Consider the following 21957-nt stretch of genomic DNA (forward strand, 5'->3'; position numbering starts at 1 on the left):
TGCATTTTGGATTTTCAATCGGTTTGAATTGTATGAGCCGAGTTTTCGATTGATTTGTATGTTAATCTCGAGCTTTGACTACTTCTTTACAGATAGATTGAAGGTCGATAAGCTCAGAGGATTTTGGAGTTTAGATTTTTGGAGGATTGAAGACGGTATAGTATGGTTCTTTATTCAAAGATAGTTTTGTTGGAATGATATTCGATTGGATTTTGATTGGAATTCTTGATATTGTAGCTTGATCGAGATTGAAAGTTGCTACGAGAAAGGTAAAATATGACTTTGGAATGGAATAGGACGATTAACTCGAATCCGGATTGGTTCGAGTGTCCTGGAAGAAAATCACATACTTGCATGTTTAAATGCTTAATTGAAGTTATGATTGAATTTTTATTTGAATGCTTGAGATTACATATGCATTCATATTGAGACGATTGATTATTCATTTTGAATTAGACGATCTAGAGATAATAGCTGAGTGGCCTTGGTAGGCGAATTACTACAAGTGTCGATTAACTCAATATAATGCTCTGGAGTCTAGATGATTAAAATATACCTCGTCCACCTCGAAAGGGGAGTTCGGTGTGATTGTTGGATATTTTAACCATGGGATCCCAAAATAGAAGAAAAGAAGAGAAGAATTGCATTGATTATCTGAGTTTGATAATCCAGAGATTTTAAAGTCATGCATATCATTTTAATTCCGCACTTGAGTGGATTATTTGATATATATCTGTATTGGATATATGGTAGGGAATTTGATATTTATATCATGTTTAGAATTGTTACGTGATATTACTTGTCAGTCTCTTTTACTGGGAATATCAATTCTCACCGGATTATCCGGCTGTTGTCTTGTCTTTGTATGTGTGCTTGGCAACAGATGGGGCAGGACCAAGTCAGAGATCGCATGGCTAGGTGGTCGAATGGATAAAAGTGAGGCCTTGGTGTTTTATAAGTAGAATTGTAATTCGAACTCGATTTGTATTTTGGATTGTAAACTTAGATTGAAATCATGTTCTAATAGTTTGGAATGGATAACTTTAGAACTATCTTGTTTGGATCTATTATGATGTTTGGATGAATTATGTATTGGTTTATGCATGATTTGGATAAAGTTTGGACAAGTTTTCTGCTATATTTTTAGTTCAGAACTGTCACCGATCGATCGGTAAGATGTTACCGATCGAGCGAGTGAGTTTTAGCCAAGTTTCTGTTTTTCTGAAAATTTGCCCGATCGATCGGTAAGATCTTACCGATCGATCGGAGTACTATTCACGAATTTTTTTTTTTTTTTGCTTTATCTCTTGGATCTTTGGATGTTTATCGATAGGATTAATTCTTGATTAGATGATTAGAATCGAGGTCTCACAGCTAGAATATCCAAGTGTTTTGAGTCATTGTTCATTTTCCATTCATTTTTTTATATTTCTTTTTGTCCTTTTGAAAGTTATGTCAATTTCGGTCAGTGTCTCTTTTTTTGTTTTTCCAAATCACTTGTTTGTTTGAATTTTCTATGTTCCAAATTTTACTATTAATACAAGAATGTTTTGTTTACTAGTCAACTTCGAATTGGATTATTTAAATATTACCTCATCATTTTTACCATTACGCAACCATCAAAAAATTCTTACAAACACATGTGCTAGTAGGAAATGGACAGATCAGCAAGGAAACACCACAACCCATGCTATAACTGCAACCGTTATAACCACGATGAAAATGACAAAAATCCATCAACACCACCACCACCACCACCACCACCACCACAGGGATTCAAACTTAATCAAGTGGATATGATGGCCATAGCTACGTTAGTGGCGACCACCCTCCAAGGAATGGGTATAAATCACCACCGCGTGGCTGTTGCCACTGACACCACCTGTACAACATGTGATCAAGTATCACTATGAGTCCCTTAGAAAGAATCGAGTGCCAACCTTCGATGGAAACCACTGACCCAGAAATCGGTCATAATTGGCTCAAGAACATTGAGACTCAACTCTGACTACTTGATATTCAGGAAGAACTTAAAGTAGATGTCGTGGCACCATTCTTGTAAGAAAATGTAAGAAAATGGTGGGAGAAAGTATCAACAACTCTGATAGAAGTCGGACCAATTACGTGGAAATAGTTTCGAGGAGATTTCTTTAAATAGTATTACCCAGCGGAGTTCTGACTGCAAAAACTGAGCGAGTTTGAGAACTTTGTCCAAACTCCAGATATGTCTGTGATGGAGTATACATCCAAGTTCAATTTCCTTGGCACATATGTCCCAATAATCATGGCGGATGATACACTAAAGATGCATCGTTTAAAAAAATGGTTGAGCAGTCGTATTCATTTAGCCCTGGTAGTTTATCAGCCCACAAGCTTTGTTGATCTAATGAGAGCAGCCATTAGGGCTGAGATTGATATCAAATGGCGTGAGGATGAGCACAAGAACAAGAGACCCCTCTCTAGCCCGTCCAACCAAAGTAGACATAAATTTTAAGAGGCCAAATTAATCAATCTAGTGGGCCCATCCAAAAGTCCCTCTCCGATCAACTTAAACATAAAGTCATGCCCGCCCCGCAACTTCTGACACCCTGGTGAATATCGTAAGAAAACTAGTGCATGTTTCAAATGTGAAAATATAGGACACCAAATTGATAATTGTCCTGATTCTAAGAATTTAGGGACATGATCAAATGCCGGTTCTACTCCCAGAAAACCAAAGAAAAACAAACCCAATTCCCGAGTTTTTTGCCGTCACTCAAGAGGAGGCTAATGATGCAAACAATGTTGTGGCAGCTGGTACCATTCTAATCAACAAATTACCTGCTTATGTATTATTTGATTGTGGTGCCACACACTCATTTATATCTTAAATGTTCATTAAGAAATTAGGACCATGAAACAATTATCAAATAATTTAGAGTATCAATTCCTACTAGAAATACTATTGAGACACATAAGGTGCACCATGACTGCAAATTATGTATCAAGAGGCACACATTCGAAGCTAATATGATTCAACTCGATATGGTTGAGTTCGATGAAATTATGGGAATGGATTTGTTATCCAAGAACCATGAATTTGCCAATTTTAAGAGAAAGAATGTAAAACTTCAGGTGTCGAACTAAGAGGAAATCGTATATCATGGCAAAGTCAAGGAACACAAATCTCTCTTATCTGCTTCCCAGACCTGGGGAGCTATTGTAGTAACCCATACCCCATTTTACGAGCTTAATGGTTAAACATGATTAAGAAATACCAATATAAATTAGCCAAGTGATTAATTGGATCAGAAATGTGGAATCAAAACTTTGGAACCACCAAATAGATTGGACCTTCCGAAGTGGGTTCAGAAGCACCGAACCATAGCAGCTGAGATCGGAAGAAAAGGGTGAGTTATGACTTTTCAAACGTGAGATCAGAGCTTCCAAAAGGTTAGTCCATGCGCGCTAGTGACGTGCCGCCAACATTTGGACACACAGACACATGCATGAGATCGTAATTTCTGAAGTTGAGATCGGAGCTTCCAAACTGGACAGTTTGGAACATGGCATGCATGCAGAGATCGGAGACCTTGCCAATTCACTAGTTCTTTCCCTATTTTGGTGTTCTCTTGGGCGATTCTAGCTGTCTAGGCGAGGATCGGGCTTTAGGGAGGCGTTTCCATAGCCGCGACAGAGTTGTGACCAGGAGTTAGGCTTTTGACAGCAAAGGACTGACTACGGACGCACGAATAACCCTAGATCCCTATTAGTATTAGGGAGTATCTATTAGCTTAGTTAAGGTTTTTAGATCAGTATTAGTGAAATGATAAATATCTTCTTGTAGGCTTGAACCCCAGACTTTTGCTACTAGGACTGCCTTAGTGAGGTACATAAGTAATGACTGAGATAGCCAGTGAGTATGCATGCTTATATGTTGCATTTTATGTTCCATGATACATGTTTTACTGCTTCGATATATTATGTTGCATGTGCATATTCATGTTGAGCCGAGTCTCTTTTGAGATAGCCTTTGTAGTAGGGTCGCTCAGCCCTATATTTCTTGATTATATGGTCTGACACTGGGAGACGCCGTGTTGACAGGGATTAATGCTACGTCGATCTGGACGAGTGCGCGAATGTACCCGGCGGAGTTGTCCCCATATGTTACTATATACTCATTGGCGCCTAGACTGAGCAAAACTTGTGATAACCAGTACCCAGTCATTTTCATGCATTATACTAGGTTTTTATACTCGTATTTATCGTATTGAGCGTAGTCACTCATGTCCTGTGTTTTGTTTCTTGAACACCCTTTCTGACGGGGCAGGTCTCAGATTGGATGACGTCGTTGGGTCGAGGAAGGATCAAGAGCTAGAGCAGTGGTTTCCGTGATTTTTCGTTAGTTCAAGGGATTTGATCCAGTACCTTTGATTTGGTTGTATAACAATTTTTATTACCTCTGGTTTTTAGTCACCGGTTGTATTTCGCCGAGTTGGTTTGTAAATCTGGTTTTAGTGTTTGCTGTTATTTCTATTTTTCACTTTTGTTTAAGTTAATTGCATGCTTAATAAGGCTAGTAGAAGGTGATCTGGGTAGCGTCACTACATTTATGGTATTAGAGCATGCATAAGATTTTTGGGACATTAGATTTGGTTTTTTTGGTTTTGATTTGCACTAATCCTTTCAGATGGCCGGTAGAGATGAAGAGAGCCACGGTAGTATAGGTCGTTGGAAAGGCGATGAAGCTTGGAGAATTCCCCGTGCCCACCGCCATCACCGTGAGGGTAAACGCAGTTTTGAGATGCACAGGTTCCTTCAGATGGGGCTTAAGCCTTTGGTGGGAGGAGAGACTCCGGAGGCAGCCGAGGATTGGCTAGAGCGCATAGAGAGCTGTTTCCATGCTTTTGACTGCTCGGAGGATCAGAAGATAGAGGCCGCTACTTTCTTCTTGGAGGGTCATGCCCGCAAGTAGTGGAGATCCGCGTCCACACAGTTGCTCCAGGAACGGAGTCATGTTCTATGGACCGATTTCTGTAGGCTGTTCACGCAGTTGCACTCCCCCAACCCTCCATCAGGAGAAGGAGATCGAGTTAATAAATCTGAATAAATGGTCCATGACCGTCGATGAATATCAGCAGAAATTCATCGATCTTTTAATGTTTTGCCCGCATATTGGTTCCAGTTCTGAGGTAAAGTATGACCAATTCTTGCAGGGTCTGAACCACAAGATCTTCGATCGGCTCACTGTCTGTGATGACCCCATTTCTTATGAGGGTTTAATGAACCATTTTTGACAGGCGAATATCAGTGTGAGCCGTGCAAAGCTGTTGCAATATTCTCGACATGCTAGTTCTTTGGGTCCGCGTGCATAGTCGTTCAATATGTAGAGATCTACCTCATCTTATTCTGGGTCTGGTGGTGTCTTCCGTTTTGGCAAGAAGAAGAAGAATGAAGGTAGTTGTGAGCACTATGGGAGAAAACACCCGTCTGATGAGTGCCGCCTTGTTTTTGGGGCTTGTTTTTTATGCGGAGAGATTTTCCATATGAATAAGGATTGTCCTAACCGTGGTAGATCGGGTAGTGGTTCTCAGGATATCATTCAATAGCGCCCTCAGGATTCATCTCTTGGACCGTACAGCTTGCGCCCACGTGTTCAGGGGCAAGTCTTTGCATTCAACCAGGAACAAGATCATGCTGATAGTGAGCGCATGATTTTAGGTACCTTTTGCTTATGTGGCATACCTACTTATGTTTTGATCGACACTGGTGAATCGTATTCGTTTATCTCTGCATGATTTGTCAAGAAGTTTAGATTTCCTTACGTTTCCTTAGACGTTCTCTTAATCGTATCAACTCCGATGGTCCAGGAAGTTTTAGCTAAGCTTCTAGTGGTAGAATATACTCTTGAGTTCGAGGGTCATCAGTTGTGTGCTAATCTGATGGTGTTAACGATGGATGATTTTGATTGCATCATTGGGATTGATCTCTTGACTTCCTATCAAGCTACAGTGGATTGCTACTAGAGATTTGTCCAGTTTTGTCCCGAGGATGGTGATGTGTGGTATTTTTATGGTGAGGAAGCGCGACCCCCGATGCCGATTGTATCTGCTCTGAGAGCCTTTCGTGCTTTAGAGTCTGGCAAGGAAGAATACCTTATCTATGTCATTGACACATCCTCTGAGGGTTCGGATATTCAGGATATAACAGTATTCCAAGATTTTCCGGTTGTATTTCCTGATGAGATTCCAGGGTTACCTCCTGCTTGTGAGGTAGAGTTTTGGATTGAGTTGATGCCAAGTACAACACCGATTTCCCGAGAACCTTATCATCTGACACCGTCAGAGATGAGAGAGTTGAAGCAGTAGTTACAGTATCATCTTGAGAAGGGTTATATCCGACCGAGTGTTTCACCTTTGGGAGCCCCAGTTCTATTTGTCAAGAAGAAAGATGGGTCAATGCGTCTTTTCATTGAATATAGGCAACTGAATCAAGTGACATTCAAGAATAAGTATCATCTACGGTGCATAGATGATATGTTTGATCATCTTCAGGGGAATTCTGTGCACTCCAAGATTGAATCGAGGTCCGGATATCATCAGTTGCGGGTTAGAGACGAGGATATTCAGAAGACAGCATTTCATACGAGGTATGGTCACAAAGAGTTTTTAGTGATACTCTTTGGACTAACAAATGCTTCTGCAGTCTTCATGGATTTGATAAATAGGTTTTTCGAGACTACTTGGATAATTTTGTGGTCATGTTCATTGACGACATCCTGATCTACTTGCACAGAATTGACGAGCACATTTACCATCTCAGTATAGTCCTACAGATTTTGCGGGAGAGGCAGTTGTACGCAAAACTCAGCAAGTGTGAGTTTTGGATTGACCGAGTTGTCTTCCTTGGTCATGTGATCTCTAAAGACGAAGTTTCAGTTTATCCTAACAAGACATAGGCGATTATGAATTGGTTGTGGCCTGCGATAGCCTCTGAGATTCGTAGCTTCTTGGGCCTAGCATGATACTACCGTCGTTTCATCGATAATTTCTCGCAGATAGATAGACCGTTGACTCAGCTGACAAGGAAAGATGTTCCTTTCATCCAGTCTACAGATTTTGAGGAGAGTTTCCGTGAGTTGTGATGTCGTTTGATGACAGCTCCTGTGATAGCTTTGCCGTCTGGTTCTGGTGGTTTTATAGTCTACACTGATGCTTCTCTTCAAGGCTTAGGGTGTGTGTTGACTCAGAATGGGCATGTGATTGCCTATGCCTCTAGACAACTGAAGGTGCACGAGGATAATTACCCCGTACATGATCTAGAGCTCACAACCATTGTCTTTGCTCTGAATATTTGGTGACATTATCTGTACGGTGAGCGATTTGAGATTTTCTCGGATCACAAGAGTTTGAAGTATCTGTTCACTCAAGCGGATTTGAACATTAGGCAGCGTCGATGGATGGATCTGTTGAAGTATTACGACTGTGAAATCAAGTACCATTTAGGTTCTTCAAATCCGACTGCTGATGCACTTAGTTGCAAAGTGTATGTGATTTTCCTTCGTACTAGTGCAGTTTCTAGAGTAGTACAGGAGTATTGTTCCTTGGGATTTACTTTTTCCATAAGAGTAACAGCAGAGGATTCGGGTTTCTTCAGTGCTTGCGGAGCTAGCCTTGTACACCCGAAGGGAAGAACAATACTTAGATCCAAAAACTCATAATTTAGATCGGTTAGCTCTTGGAGACAGTATATCTGGTTTTTCACCTTCAGCAAGATGGTTTGTTGTGCCTTTCAGGGCGTGTGGTGATGACTCCATGTTGAGAGAAAAGATCTTGTCTCAGGCACATCGTAGTAATTCTTGGTGCTCCGAAGATCTAGTGAGTGCCACATATACTAAACCCTATCTTGGACTATCAACGTCCTGAGTAAACCGTACATACTGCCCCGTCGGTTCAATGGATGTCACACGGTCCCTGATAGTACAAAGAAAACACTAGGGCTGAGCGACCCTAGAAACAATAGGCTATCTCGAAAAGATAGCAGTCTCAACATGGTATTCCAATGCCACATACAATATCATGAACTATATAATCATGCATCTCATTATACATAATAATGTAACACATAAACATGCATTCAAATTTCTATCTCAGTCTGTACTTACGTACCTCAACTACTGGTCTAGTAGAACAATTGTCTGTAGTCCAAGCCTACAATTCAAGTGAATACCATGTCACTATACTTATCTAAATGTCTTAACTAGACTAATAGCTAATCCCAATTGCTACTAAGAGTCTAGAATTATACCTGTGTCCGCCTGTTGATGTCGAAGGCCCTGACCCAAACACAGCTCCACTACAAGTCCCGTAGTACCTCACTATTTCCTGACCCTCGAAAAGACGAATAAAAACCCTTAAATATACACTCAATCACTAAATCCACCTCCAAACACACACCAATATGAGAAGTCTTGGCCCCTATTTATAGAACACGAGCGGAAGCTCTGATCCAGAGTTTGGATCTTCCGAACTCGCATGATTCCCATGTGTCAATGGAATCTTGACACCTCGCTGACTGGCTGAGTTCGGAACTTCCAAACTGGACTTCAGATCTTCCAAATTCCTATGTGTCCGTACATTGTTGACACTTCACTAGTATGCATAACCTAATTGAGTTCAGACTTTCTGATATCAAGTTCTTACCTTCCGAACTTTCTTGTGCATCCGAACTCGTTCGGACCTTCCGAACATCCCTAGCCCAAGTTCGTATCATCCGAACTACTTGGACCCTGATGTCCTCCGAGAAATTTCCGGACGTCTTGAAGTTGATTTTCTAGTTATTTTTTCCAAATAAAGACTCATTAATCATGTTTTAACACTTTAAACATGTTTATATATTTTAATTACTTAAAATGGGAGTCGGGTTTTTACATTCTTCCCACCTCAAGAGATTTATTCCTCGAAATCAGGTCTAGTTAATACCTGAGAATGTAATCACATCAAACACAACGTAAATGATTTCAACTCAAACTCGCAAGCCACTCTTGGGTAAAACTATACTCAAAGTAGCATCTTTCCCAAATCCTACAATCGGTCACTGATCTATGCCCATGAGAACAATCTATTCTCTAATTACCTGAAACACTACCTATTAGATAATTTTTCTTAGTTATTACTGGACGTCATTGTCCACGTATACAGAACTTAGAACCCCATATTATCCAATCTCAAAACAAATTGTATCTGAACAAAATCTCCAAACATTCGTTTGTCGAGGAATACCCTTTCCCAAAAAACTCATTATTAGAAAACATCAAACTGTATCTCTAACGAAGTCAGACGATAAAAGCACTAGATTTCCTTGGCACTAACCTAGTACCAATCTAAATCTCATCAAGTAAACTCATCTGCCACTAAAACATTCCTGGTTAACTATACCTTCTTTGACTGTGTAAAATATCAAGACTAAGTAGACTTCCTTGTACACATCTCTAAAGAACGAAAGGCTTCTAGAGCTAACAATGTCATAGGTTCACGCTCCCTCAACGTCTAATCATAAACCATCATACTCCACCACTCTTGGTATATAAAACACAACTGTGCCTCTGATGCAAGTAGTTATCCTTGACACCAATCATCAAGATCAAATACTTACCCAACTACTTTAGGAAATCACCTAGAACTGATCACTTGACAAGTACTTACAACTCATCAAATTAGATTATACAATAATGCAAGATTCACAATACTTGAACACTAATCAACTATAAACAAACACATGAATTAAACCTAAATAATCCAATATTGAATTCATTACACCCAAAAATATATTATGTGTAATTCTTATTACAACCTCAAGACAAGAAAAACCAAATACAAATCGAATACAAGCCAAATATACCCAAACAGGCTCAATGTCGAAATCATCCTGGGTATCATCATCCATCCTAGACTGCATCAAATCTCCCCTGAAGTTCATACATCTGACTCTGTACCTGAGACTGCTGACCACTTCAACGATGCCTACCCTAGGTCCTCTGCTACACTGATACTCAAATGGTCTACTAGCCTAAGATCCCATCATCGATCTCTGATCACTCTGTCCTCCATGCTTGGGACAATCCATCTTGAAGTGATCCAAACTTCCACAAATGAAACAAGATCCAGCAGCTGCTCGACACTTCTAGTGAGATTATCTCTCCCACAGTGGTCACAGAATAACTTCCTCTTACCCGACTGACGAGTCTCACCAGATCCTGCAGACGAAGAAGATCCATATTTCTTAAAAGACTGTCCTCTCGGTGTCAAAACGCTCGGAGTCCCACCGATCTATAAAGACCTTCGTCTCAAAATGTTGAATATCTCGGCTTGCCGACACCGATTCACCAAAATCTCGTAAGAAGTGGGATCATCGCAAGAGAATGAATAGGAATACTTTATTCATCATTGGAGGCCTCTATTTATAGAGTTCATTTACAGACTTAAATAGTAGATAACATGATAAAATCTACTCTCAATGATCATCTACTACAAATTATCTACAACACTCCCCCTTAGATGATTATTGGATTAACAAATCACTACAGAGAGATATGGGGGCTTGAGTGATGCCTCATTAAAACTTTGTCAGAAAAACCCAATGGGAAAAACCTGAACGAAGGAAAAAGAGTACTGCAATATATGCTCCCCCTGATCTCAATCATCTAAGGTCATTTAATTGATGCTTCCGTATTTTGAGTACCAATTTCTTGAAAGTTGATGTCGGCAGTGCCTTTGTAAATAGGTCAGCTACATTATCACTTGAACAAATCTGATGGACATCAATATCACCATTTTCTTGAAGCTCATGTGTGTAGAATAACTTTGGTGAGATATTCTTTGTTCTATCCCCTTTGATGTATCCTCCTTTTAATTGTGCAATGCATGCAGCATTATCTTCGAATATAACTATCGGGCTGTCTTTGGTTGTTTGCAACCCACATGATTCTTGGATATGTTGTGTCATAGATCTCAACCATACACATTCTCTACTTGATTCATGCATTGACATAATCTTGGAGTGATTTGAAGATGTCGCTGTTAGGGATTGTTTCACTAACCTCCATGATATAGCAGTGTCTCCTCGTGTAAACACATAGCTTGTCTGGGATTTAGCTTTATGTGGATCGGAAAGATACCCTGCATCTGCATATCAAATTAAAGAAGACTTTGATTTTGTTGAATAAAATAATCTCATATCATTTGTACCACGAAGGTAACGAAAAATGTGTTTTACATCATTCCAATGTCTTTGGATTGGACATGAGCTATATCTCGCTAGAAGATTAACAGAAAATTCTATATCAGGACGAGTATAATTTGCGAGATATGACAATGCTCCAATCGTAATTAGATATGGTACTTCTGGACCTATGATCTTTTCTCCATCTTCAAATGGTCAAAAAGGATCTTTGTTAGAATCAAGTGATCGAACAATCATTGGTGATGCTAATGGATGTGCCTTATCCATATAAAAGCATTTTAATACCTTCTCTACATATGATGATTGATGAACAAATATCCCATCTTTTAAATGTTCAATTTTTAGTCCAAGGAAAAAAAATTTCATTCCCAAGTATTTCATCTCGAACTCACTTTTCAACTAATTGGCAGTTTTAGCAAGCTATTCTGGAGTGCCAATAAGATTTAGATCGTCAACATATACCACCGCAACTGCAAAACCCTTATCTGTCCTTTTTATAAATACACATGGACAAATAGCATTATTTGTGTATCGTTCTTTTAACAAATATTCACTAAGACAATTGTACCACATGCGTCCGGATTTCTTTAATCCATAAAAGGATTTGTGCAGCTTTGTTGATAACATAGTCTTGGGAGTTGCATTATTTTCTTTTGATAGTTTGAGTCCTTCAGGGACTTTCATATATATATATATATATATCACTATCAAGTGAACCATAAATATAAGCAGTTACTACATCCATAAGTTGCATATCAAGACTTTCTGATACTGCTAAACTGATTAAGAATCAAAAAGTAGTGGCTTTCATCATAGGCGAATATGTTTCCTCATAGTCAATTCCAAGTCTCTGCGCCCCCTGGGCTACGAGTCGATCTTTGTATCTTACAATTTCACCATTTCCATTCCACTTTCGTACAAAAACCCACTTGTATCCTACTGGGATTACAGTTTTAGGTGTTCGAACTACGAGTCCAAACACTTTACGTCTTTCTGGTGAATCTTATTCAGCTTGTATGAACTCCTTCTATTTTGGCCAGCCATTTCTTTTTTTACAATAATTAACCGATTGTGGTTCTAGTTCCCCATTATGAATAATTTCAAGGGCCAAATTTAGGACAAATACATTATAAATAATTGTATCATTTCGATCCCACAATTTTAGAGATGATATGTCATTTGTTGAAATCTCATTATTTTCATTGAGTTGCAATTCTTCAAGAATATTTTCTACACCAGATTCATTAATTTCTCTTACTATATCATCCGGAATTGCTTCTTCGGGAGCTTTTGAATTTGCTTTATCTTGTACCTTTCTTTTTTGAGGTACAATATTCTTTGAACCAACTGGTCGACCATGATTCTGGCGTATTTTAGGTTCATTTGCAGGTTGAATATTAGTTGGTCCTAAAAGGATATCAATTTTCACGGGTGTATTATCTAGATGTATATGTGACTTTGTCACATTATTTGTATTTACAAAAGCATCGGGCAATTGATTCATAATTATTTTCAAGTGAATCATTCTTTCAACTTCTTGCTCACTTTGATTATTTCTAGGATCATAATGAGAGTGTTTTCTCATTCCAAATAACTTTTCATTATTATTCAGGATACAAATTTACTACCCCTAAAGTTGGAAACTCCGACTCATCAAAGTGGCAGTCTGCAAACCTCGCAATAAAAAGGTCACTTGTCAAAGGTTCCAAATATCTAATAATAGATGGTGAACCGTATCCTACATAAATCCCAATTCTACGTTGTGGACTCATTTTGGTTTGTTGTGTGGGTGGGAGAGGGACTTGAACTGCACAACCAAATACTCGAAGGTAAGAAACATCAGGCTCTCGACCATAAGCAAGTTGTAAGGGTGAGTACTGCTGATAATTAGTTAGCTTTATGTGAACTAATGATGCATCATGTATTATGGCATGGCCCCACGCAGCAATATGTTCTCATCAGTAATGGTCTATCAATCAAATGCAATCATTTAATAAATGTCTCTGCTAAGTCATTGTGTGTATGAACATGGGCAACTGAATGCTCAACTGAAATTCCTATTGACATACAATATTCATCAAATGCTTGCGATTTAAACTCTGCACCATTATCAAGACGAATTTTCTTGATTGAATAATCTGGGAATTGAACTCGTAATTTAATAATTTGCGCAAGTAATCTAGCAAATGATATATTTTGAGTTGAAAGCAAACTAACATGTGACCACCATCAAGTAGATGCATCAATCAAGTTCATGAAATATCGAAATGGTCCACATGGTGGGTGTATAGGCCCACAAATATCCCCATGGATTCTTTTCAATATGGTTGGAATTTCAATATCAACCTTTGTAGGAGAAGGTATTATAATTAGTTTGCCTTGTGAACAAGAAACACAGGCTAATCATTATGCAAAAGAATCTTCTGGTTCTTTAAAGGGTGTTCATGTGAGTTAATTATTATTTTGCATATCATTGTTGCCCCAGGGAGACCAAGTTGATCATACCATAGTTTCAAACTTTGTTGTTCGACAAACTTTTGGTTTGTGCAAGTGTTTGCTTCAACTGCTTTTGTTTTGGTAATATACATCCCAGAAGGGAGTGCACATAACTTTTCTTTTATCTGCTTCTGGCCAGATATAATAGATATAATGCTAAGATATTCAACATTATTCTCATTTAATATTTCAATATGGTATCCACTTTGTTGGATATATTTAAAGCTAAGAAAACTTCTGCTGGATTTGCTAGCATATAGTGCATTTTTAATGTATAGACTTGTATCATTTGTCAAAATGATTTTTGTTTTTCCATAACGTTCAATAATTTTTTATGCACCCGATATTGTTGTAACATTATTTTTAGCTAATGTTAATTCCAAAAAATAACTTTTATTTTGAAGAATGATATGTGTTGTACCAGTATTTGCTAGACATTCATTATGATATTTCATCATTAATCCCAAAGAGCACTCGTGCTGATAACGTGTTAAGAATTATAAAGAATATAAAGATGAGTAATAAATAGGAATACTTTATTCATCATTAGAGGCATAGAGTGATTTACAGATTTGAATAGTAGATAACATGATAAAATCTAATCTCAATGATCATCTATAACAAATTATCTACAACAATATATACGTTGTTGTTTAGAATTTTTTTTTTGAATTTTGTTAAAATTTTTATTAGTATTTGAGCTTATTTATATATATGTTGTTGTTTAGATTTTAAATTTTTTAAATTTATACATATACATATATATATATATATATACATATATAACCAAGAATTTTTTTTTGAAAGGATTATGAAAAATCAAATTATAAAAAAATTTAAAATTGTAAAAAAATTGGCGAACCTGTCGGGCCGGTTCACCGGTTCAAAACCAAGCCACCGGTTCTTGACCGGGTTTGGCCGGGTTCGAACGGTTTGATCGGTCAAAAGGTTTTTGGTCGTGGTCCGTACCCGTGATCGGTTCGCAGTCAAATCAATTTTAAAACAATGCCTATTGACAATAAATATTTTCTCAAATAATTAAAACTTTTCGATAAAATAAATTGTCAAACACCGAAGAATATAAATTTCAAAATAAATGGAAACGAGATAAATATTTTTCTTTTACATTATAATAACTACTGTTGGTGTAGTGACCCTTACCCGGATCATCTACTAAACAGAACTTAGGCATGCAATTAACTTAATTAAACTAAAATCAGAATACAACTGCGGAAACCATAACATTAATACAATCCCAAGAAAAGGAATCTGTAAATATCCAAAATAGTATACAACAAAATCGAATATCTGTATAAAACCAAAAAAATAGAATAAAAACCTAAACGAAGCTCCAGCTGATCAACCACTTCCTAGCCCCTCTTGGATCCACCCGCCTCGTCCAATCGCAAACCTGCCCCATGGAATAGGGTGTCCAGAAACACAGAGTACGAGACGTGAGCATAAAACGCTCAGCACGAGAGTATGAGTATACATGCATGCAAAGTGAACTCCCTATAAACTCGAGGTCAAAGATCAGATAGCAGAGACAGACCGGGCCCTGGTATGTAGCACGCTGTGCCGTCGCTTCAGGAGGTGGCTCCCATAACAAAATACCAGTGGATATGCCGGACCCAAATCGATGGAAGTCCAACCACTAACAGGATAGGGTAAAACCCTACTATAGATATCTCGAACGAGATATCTCAATATGCAAATGTATGCAGCATAAATCAATGACATATAAATCATGCAGTCACATAATACATGCATACTCAGTCAGGATATTTCGAACAGTACTTTCGTACCTCAAATACTAGGCAAGTGCTATCAGCCCTAGGTCCACGCCTACAATCCGCGCTACACTGCCAAATGATACTAATATCATTATAGCGCTCTAAAAGCCTTAACTAATCTAAAGCATACTCCTAAATTTTTTAGGAAACAAAAGCTATACCTTCGTCCGTCGTTAGTCCTTTGCTGTCGAATGCCTCAAAACTAGGCCACAGCTTCGCTACAACGCCTGGACTGCTATGCCACTTCCGGATTCCCAACGGAACGCCTAGAATGCCCTAGATCTAAGCTGGAAGACTGAAGAAAAGAGAGAGAAGAGGTGATCGGTGTGCTCAAAACTAAATCTCCGCCTTCCTATTTATAGACGGAGTTCGGATTGTCCGAACTGGACTTCGGAGCATCCGAACACGATCGGATCGTCCGATCTTGACTTCGGGTCATCCGAACCCGATAATACATCATTGCTTATGTCAGCACAATGACATCAACCATGACGACTGTCGGCAGCACGTTCGGAGCGTCCGAACCACTCTTCGGACCATTAGAACTCGGACTTCGGACCGTCCAAACTCACCAACGGAGCCTCCGAATTAAACTTAAGTAAATACGATTAGTTCCTTAATCTCTTCATTTGGTTACGGGCCACTTCATTCTCCCCCACATAAGATATTTCGTCCTCGAAATCAAATCTTAAGTACTGAATGTAAAATAGCATGAAGAAACATTCTTTATTCAACTAAATGATTACAGAGTTTACAACTGATTACAACTCAAAATGAAATCACAATAACTCAGGATGCTCTTTACGCATCCTGCTTTCGAGCTCCCAAGTAGCTTTCTCGGCGCCTATATGCTTCCATTGCACTAAAACCAGAGGAATGACTTTGTTCCGCAAGACCTTATTCTTATGATCCAGGATACGAATAGGTCTTTCAACATAGGTCAAATCCTTATCCACTTGAACTTCAGACCGCTGCAGAATATGAGACGGATCTGCCACATACCGTCTCAAAAGAGATACGTGGAACACGTTGTGAATACTGGACAGATACGATGGCAAAGCCAAACGATAAGCCAAATCGTCAATGCTCTCCAAGATCTCAAACGGACCGATAAATCTGGGAGACAACTTGCCCTTAAGGCCAAATCTGAGAATCTTGCGGAAAGGTGACACCCTCAGAAACACTTTCTCCCCGACATCAACCTACAAAGGCCTACTCTTAGTGTTAGCATAGCTGGCCTGACGATCCTGTGCAGTTTTAATCCGTTTCTTGATCTGATCAATAATATCTACTGCCTGCTGGATAAACTCTGGTCCCTCAGCCTGTCTCTCCCCCACTTCTTTCCAGAAGAGTGGAGTATGACAACGTCGCCCGTACAATGCCTCAAAAGGTGTCATCCCAATGCTAGTATGATAGCTGTTGTTGTACGCGAACTCGATCAATGGCAAATGATCCTGCCAGGCTGAACCAAATCCATAACGCACGCTCAAAGCATATCCTCCAAAGTACAGATAGTGCGCTCTGACTGACCATCTGTCTCCGGATGATAGGTAGTACTCAAACTGAGAGTAGTACCCATCGCACGCTGAACACTCCCCCAGAACCTAGAAGTGAACCTGGGGTCTCGATCGCTGACAATGCTCACAGCCACTCCATGAAGTCGAACGATCTCCTGAACATACAGACGTGCCATGCGATCCACAGAGTACTCTCGACTATAGGCAATGAAATGCGCTGACTTGGTGAGTCGGTCCACCACAACCCAGATAGCATTACAATTCCTCGAGGACATCGGCAAATGGGTCACAAAATCCATCGTGATAAACTCCCGTTTCCACTTAGGAATAGGCATACTATGAAGCAAACCTCCAGGTCGTCGGTGTTCTGCCTTGACTTGTTGACACACCAAACATCTCGAACATACTGATACACGCTGTGTTTCATCCCCTTCCACCAAAACCGAGTACGTAGATCCTTGTACATCTTGTTGCTTCCCGGATGAATACTCAACTTGGTGCGATGTGCCTGAGACAAGATCTCCTCTCGCAACTCTTCATCCTGCGGAATCACAAGTCTACCAGACAAACACAGAAAACCATCTGATGGATAGTGAAATCCAGAAGAGCTACCCTCATTAGCTAGACGAGCCAAACGTTGGGTCTTTGAGTCAGACATCTGAGCATCTCGAATCCGCGAATACAAAGCTGGCTCAGATAATATCGCAAACATCTGGATACTCTGCATACCTTTTTTATGCTTGAAGGTATACCCCGAAGTACAACAGTCACTGATCGCACTAGACATCGAACAAGTCTGCAGTGCGGATAGTCGCACCTTGCGACTCAAAGCATCAGCGGTGAGATTAGCAGCTCCCGGATGGTACTTAATCTCGCAATCATAGTCTTTAAGCAAGTCCATCCAACGTCTCTGCCTCATGTTCAACTCCGCCTGAGCGAACAAATACTTGAGACTCTTGTGGTCGGTGAAGATCTCAAATTTCTCTCCATATAGATAATGACGCCAGATCTTCAAAGCGAACACAATGGCTGCCAATTCCAAATCATGGACTGGGTATTTGTCCTCATGAAGCTTCAGCTGTCTAGAAGTGTATGCAATCACATGCCCATTCTGAGTCAGGACACAACCTAACCTTTGAAGAGAAGCATCAGTGTATACCACATACCCTCCAGACCCTGACGATAATGCCAACACTGGCGCAGAAGTCAACCGCCATCGAAGCTCACAGAAATTCTCCTCACACTCGGAGGACCACTCGAAATCCACACCCTTACAGGTAAGCTGCGTCAACGGTCGAGCTAGCTGAGAGAAGTTCAGAATGAAGCGTCGATAATATCCTGCTAGACCCAAAAAAATTCGGATCTCAGCAACCGTCGTTGGACGTGACCAATTCAGCACAGCCTCAATCTTGCTCGGATCAACAGAAATCCCCTCCCTGGATATGATATGGCCAAGAAAGACCACTCGATCCATCCAGAACTCACACTTGCTCAGTTTGGCATACAGCTGCTCGTCCCGAAGAGTTTGCAGTACCACTTGCAAGTGAGAAACATGCTCTTCCGCATTACGCGAATACACCAAGATGTCGTCAATGAAGACCACGACAAACTTTTCTAAATACTCCCTGAAGACACGGTTCCTCAGATCCATAAATATAGCCGACGCATTAGTCAATACAAATGGCATCACTAGAAACTCATAATGCCCATAGCGAGTACGGAATGCAGTCTTGGCTACGTTCTGATCTCGGACTCTCAACTGATGATACCCAGATCTCAATTCAATCTTGGAGTAAACCGAAGTACTCTGCAGCTGATCAAACAAGTCATCAATGCGAGGCAACGGATACTTGTTCTGCACAGTAACTCGATTCAGCTGCCGATAGTCAATGCACAACCTCATAGACCCATCCTTCTTCTTTACAAAAAGAACAGGAGCTCCCCAAAGAGATACACTAGGATGAATGTACTCCTTGTCCAAAAGATCCTGTAACTGATTCTTCAACTCACACATCTCTGACGGAGCCAGACGATACGGTGCTCGAAAAATAGGCAAAGTACCCGGCATCAACTCTATGCCAAACTCGACTTCCCTAGCAGGAGGAAAACCCGGAATCTCATCTGGAAATACATCTGGGAATTCATCCACAACAGGAATACTCTCTACCCCAATACTCTCAGCGGACAAATCAACTGCATAGATAAAGTAGCCTTCCCCGCCAGACTCTAGAGCTCTACAGGCTCTCAAAGCTGATACCAAAGGCATCGGGGGTCGCGCTCCCTCACCATAGAAAAACCAGCTATCACTCCCATCCGGATGAAAGCGTACTAATCTCTGATAGCAGTCCATTAAAGCTCGATAGGTAGTCAGCATGTCTATCCCCAGAATACAATCGAAATCGTCCATCGCAAGGACCATGAGATTTGCTAACAGAATGTTCCCTTCGAACTCTAAAGGGCAACCCATCACTAGACGCTTGGCCAAAGCAGATTGACCCGTCGGAGTAGAAACAGAAACTACTACGTCTAGTGCAATGCATGGTAACTTATGCCTCTTAACAAAACGTGAAAAAATGAAGGAATGAGATGCACCAGTGTCAATAAGTACGATAGCAGGTATACCATAAAGTAGAAATGTACCTACGATGACCTTCTCATTCTCCTCCACAGTCTGATCATGCCTCAAGGAAAACACCTGACCAGAAGCCTGCGGTCTCAAATGAGAACTCCCAGCAGACTTTCCCTGCAACCTCTGCTGAACGGTGGCCTGAGAACCTGATCCTGAACCAGAACCGTCTCCCCCAGATAGTGGACAATCCCTCCGGATATGACCAACCTCTCCACATCAGAAACAAGCTCCAGAGGCTCTATGGAACTTGTCTGACGGATGGTTCTTCCCGCAATAGTCGCACTTGTCCTTCTTCCCAAAGCGAACAACACCTCCAGAACTAGAGGAAGAAGTAGATCCAGACTTCTTGAATGATTGGGCACGGGGACCCAAAGAACTAGCAGGCCTCAACTGAGAGAAAGACCTGTTCCGCCGAATGCTGTCCTCTGCCTGGTGACAACGGCTCACCAAACCCTCGTAGGACATGTCATCACCGACCGCCACACGGTCATGGATCTCAGGGTTAAGGCCCTGAAGGAACAGATTATACTTCATCTCAGAGCTGTCAGCAATCTCGGGGCAATAGAATAGCAGATCAAAGAACATCTGCTGATACTCGTCGATAGACATGGCTCCCTGTCGCAGACTCAATATCTCGCCCGCCTTTGACTGATGGAGTGCAAGAGGAAAATACAGCTTCTGAAAAACTGTGCGGAACTCGGCCCAAGTGGCCACTCCTCTCACCGTAACAAAGGGTGCAGAAGTAAACCTCCACCACCTACGAGCTCTCCCATCCAGAAGATAGCCAAGGGTCTCCATCTTCTGCTCCTCGATGCAGTGGAAAGTCTGAAAAGTCGTCTTCATGCGGTCTAACCAGTTCTTCGCATCCTCCGGAGATTCACCTCCAACCAAGGGCTTAGGTGCCTTCTGCAAGAATCGGCGCACGCTAAAACGGTCCTCATCACGACGACGATGATGACGGTCCCGATGATGCTCACGATCGTCATCTCCCCAGCGTCCACCTCCACTACCATGGCTACTCTGGTCATCGTAGTTCGCCATCTAAAAAAGTACCTCACGGTTACCTTATGCAGAATCTAAATCCCAAGAATACTATGCATGATTTGATACCATAAATGTAGTGACCCTTACTCGGATCACCTACTAAACAGAACTTAGGCATGCAATTAACTTAATTAAATAGAAATCAGAATACAACTGCGGAAACCATAACATTAATAAAATCCCAAGAAAAGGAATCTGTAAATATCCAAAATAGTATACAACCAAATCAAATAGCTGTATAAACCCAAAAAAACAGAATAAAAACCTAAACGAAGCTCCAGCTGATCAACCACTGCCTAGCCCCTCTTGGATCCACCCGCCTCGTCCAATCGCAAACCTGCCCCATGGAATAGGGTGTCCAAAAATACATAGTACGAGACGTGAGCATAAAACGCTCAGCACGAGAGTATGAGTATACATGCATGCAAAGTGAACTCCCTATAAACTCGAGGTCAAGGATCAGATAACAGAAACAGACCGGGCCCTGGTATGTAACACGTTGTGCCGTCGCTTCAGGAGGTGGCTCCCGTACCAAAATACCAGTGGATATGCCAGACCCAAATCGATGGAAGTCCAACCACTAACAGGATAGGGTAAAACCCTACTATAGACATCTCGAACGAGATAGCTCAATATGCAAATGTATGCAGCATAAATCAATGACATATAAATCATGCAGTCACATAATACATGCATACTCAATCAGGATATCTTGAACAGTACTTTCGTACCTCAAATATTAGGCAAGTGCTATCAGCCCTAGGTCCACGCCTACAATCCGCGCTACACTGCCAATCATTTTAGCGCTCTAAAAGCCTTAACTAAGCTAAAGCATACTCCTAAATATTTTTAGGAAGAAAAAGCTATACATTCATCCGTCGTTAGCCCTTTGATATCGAAAACTAGGCCACAGCTTCGCTACAATGCCTGGACTGCTATGCCACTTCCGGATTCCCAATGGGACGCCTAGAATGCCCTAGATCTAAGCTGGAAGACTGAAGAAAAGAGAGAGAAGAGGTGATCGGTGTGCTCAAAACTAAATCTCGGCCTTCCTATTTATAGACGGAGTTCGGATCATCCGAACTGGACTTTGGATCGTCCGATCCTGACTTCGGGTCGTCTGAACCCGATAATACATCATTGCTTATGTCAGCACAATGATGTCATCCATGACGACTGTCGGCAACACGTTCGGAGAATCCGAACCACTCTTCGGATCGTCCGAACTCGGACTTAGGATCGTCCGAACTTACCAACG

The sequence above is a fragment of the Henckelia pumila genome, chromosome 3 (assembly GCF_033568475.1).
Source record: "Henckelia pumila isolate YLH828 chromosome 3, ASM3356847v2, whole genome shotgun sequence".
Classification (NCBI taxonomy): domain Eukaryota; kingdom Viridiplantae; phylum Streptophyta; class Magnoliopsida; order Lamiales; family Gesneriaceae; genus Henckelia; species Henckelia pumila.